This window comes from Sturnira hondurensis, unplaced genomic scaffold, assembly GCF_014824575.4.
Source record: "Sturnira hondurensis isolate 20B ecotype Veracruz unplaced genomic scaffold, ASM1482457v3 Scaffold0004751, whole genome shotgun sequence".
Taxonomy (NCBI): Eukaryota; Metazoa; Chordata; class Mammalia; order Chiroptera; family Phyllostomidae; genus Sturnira; species Sturnira hondurensis.
This window is the reverse complement of record NW_028077382.1, coordinates 614,886-618,038: the sequence shown is the minus strand read 5'-3', so window position 1 is coordinate 618,038 and position 3,153 is coordinate 614,886. Positions and strand designations below refer to the sequence as shown.

At 47.3% G+C, this 3,153-nt stretch overlaps 1 pseudogene; it reads left to right on the top strand.

Moving 5' to 3' along the window:
- The first annotated feature begins 233 nt into the window (after window positions 1-233).
- LOC118986962 (acyl-CoA (8-3)-desaturase-like) lies at window positions 234-2,134 on the top strand (annotated as a pseudogene).
- The last annotated feature ends 1,019 nt before the right edge of the window (window positions 2,135-3,153 follow it).

Here is a 3,153-nt window from a genome sequence, read left to right as displayed (position 1 = left end):
CTCTCTAAAGATAAATAAATAAAATCTTTAAAAAAACATCATTTTCTGGTGCACACAAGTGTTGGGAACTGCCCTTGCCTGGTTTCAGAAAGTGTAATCCTCTATGGTTAAGGCTGAGTAAAGGACTTTGGGACCATAAGCTACTTAGGAGACAAGGCTTATCTTGTAGGGTCACCACCTCTGTCCCCTTTCTCTTCACCCTGCTTGGCCCCAGGCAGATGACTGGTTAGCCAATGGGTAACCCTTTGGCTACCCAGATGACTGGGTAAGATTCCTCGAAAGAGGGATGACCTAAGACAGGCACAGTCATGAAGGGGCCCTCAGGGAAGGACTTGAGGGGCTGTAGAAAAAGAGGATGATGGACCCTTGCCCCTCAGCTTTGACACAGCCTGGGTCCTCATTCTGTCTGCAAGAAGTCTTCTAATCTCTTGGCTGCCTTCATTTCCCCTGCCCGACTTAAGCCCGAAACAATAACTTAAGCTTGAAACAATGATGGAGGTGGATGCGGGCAGCCATGTGCTGGATAGGGCAGGTTCCCTCGTTCAATCAGGCCTAAGAAAGAATGCATAAAATTTTATGGAACCTACTTTGCTGATACCCTCAATTTAAATGGTAAGGGTCCAAGCAGGAAGTGAGTTTGTTCCCCAAAGTTTTATGGCCCTTTAACTATCTGAACCTGACTCAGAATAAACCCTCAGAGTTCTTTGCATGTTGTCTATTGTTTAGTTATTTCTGCCTGACAATGATTGATGAGCTTTACATATACATCCTATATTCCTGTGCAAATTGAACCCAATAAAAGTCTGTCAAGGTAAGGGTCAAGGTGCTCTCCTCTGGAGAGAGTGGTCGAGGTGCTCCGAGGTTTTTTTCTCCTCTTTAGAGAGAAGCTGCACCATCCCTTTTCCTCCACAGGACTTGGTAGTTCATGTGAATTTGTCTCTCATCCATAACGCCGTGGACCCCAGGAGCTGGGATCCGTGTCACACGAGGACACCCACTTTCCTAGCATGTGAGACTGGTGGGTGCTATCCCCAAAGCACTATCCCTGGTGCGTGTGTCTGGCAACTCCTGCCCACAGGTCGCTGTCACCAGGCACCAGTGGCCCAGGGGTGGACCTTGCTCTATTTCACCTGGAATGAGGTGGAATAATGGTCCAGATGCAGTGAGGAATGGTGGCTGGTGATCAAGAGGAAGGTGCACAACATCAGTGAGTTCCCCCAGAGTCTTCTGAGTTATATTAGCCATTATGCAGGGCAGGATGCTATGGATTCCTTTTTTGGCATTCCACACCAACAAGGGTCTTGTGAGGAAGTAACTCTCTCCTGATTGGAGAACTGTCTCCAGAGCAGCCCAGCTTTGAGCCCAGTAAGAGTAAAGGGCTGACGAATGAGTTCTGGGGAGCTACAGGCCACATTGGAATGGATGGGGCTCATGGGGACATCCTCTGTGTCCATCCCCCATTGTGCTGCTCAGTGCAGCTCGCCCACGCAGGCTGGCTGTGGCATGACTTTGGCCACCTGTTTTCAGCACGTCTGAGTGGAACAACCTGCTACATCATTTCATGATTGGCCACCTGAGAAGGGCCCCTGCCAGTTGGTGAAACCACATGCACTTCTAGTACCATGCCAAGCCCCACAGTATCTACAAAGACCCACACATCAGCATGAAACCCAGACATCAACATGAAACCCTTCTGTGCATTGGAGAACATCCTCTCTGTGGAGCTTTGGAAGCAGAAGAAAAAGTATGTGTCATAGAGCCACCAGCACAAATACTTGTTCTTGATTGGGCCCCCAGCCTTGCTGCCTCTCTACTTCTAGTGGTATATTTTCTATCTTGTTACCCAGCAGAAGAAGAGGGCAGACTTGGCCTGGATGATCACCTATGTCTGCATCTTCCTCACTTATATGTCATTGTAGGGAACAAGAGGCCTTTTGGGTCTTTTCATGATGGGGTTCCGGGAAAGCAACTAGTGTGTGTGCATGTGACACAGTTGAACCATATTCCTACGCACACTGATCATGACCAGAACAGCGATCGGATCTCCACCCAGCTCCAGGCAGCATGCATCATCCACAAGTCTGAACCTCTGGAGCCAAAGCTGGGGGGAGTTTGTGAGGCACTGCCACTATAATTCTAATATTCAGAAATGGTTGGCTTTGTTACCAGACAGGGACCAGCCCAGAGTGGGTCTGTCTCAGGCAGGCCTGTAGTGTGTGGATTCTTGACTTCATGTAGGAAAGATTTTGCAACATGAGTCCAGGTGATTTTGAGAGGTTGTTTATTAAGGCTGGGGAGAGTGAAACCAAGGAAGGACTTAGGGTAGAAGTAATAGAAGAGAGCATAGGCAGTGCTGTGCTTTGGCTCCTTAGAAATGTGATAGGAAAAGAGTAAGCCAAGACAAGGTTGCTGTTAGCTCACTGGGAAATAAAGTTCACAGAGACAGAAGTGAGCCAAGCTGGGGCTGCTTTTAGCTCATTGGGAAGTCAGAGAAAAAGGCGGCCCTGGAGACTGGATCAGGGGGTTAGCCAGGGTTGAGCTCTCACTGCCCACTGCTGCCCTGGCTGCAAGTCTCCTTGGGACCTTAGATTTTAGGAGGAAATAAAAAAGGTTCATGCCCAGGAAGAGGCATGGACATGCTCTAGCAGGGGTGTCCAACCTGTGGTCCATGGGCTGCAGTCAGCCCAGGGTGGCTATGAATGTGGTCCAACACAAAATAGTATATTTACTTAAAACACTATGGGATATTTTGTGTGTGTGATTACACACCACAATGTATTTAATATGTGGCCCTGAGATGCCAAAAAGTTGGATACCCCTGTGTGAGACTGCCCTGAGTCTTTGTCCTGAGAGCTTTTTGTCTTCTTTTCTGCAGATGTGATTCTTTGAGGAAGGTTTCAGCAGAATGGTCATCAGCTTTTAAGGTGCATTTTTAACATGCTGTTGTGTCAAAAATAAGTGCATAGTGGGGTTTGAGAATATTCTTTGTTCTGCTATACTGTTTTACTTGTATCTTGGGTCTATCTGGTTTTTAATGGGGTTTTCATTATTTGTTCCCTTGACTTCATTTGTCCATGGGGTTAGCTGGCACAAATGGCATTAATTGGGACTTTGTTCTATGTTTTCCCAGACCAGGATATTTAAGCTATATAT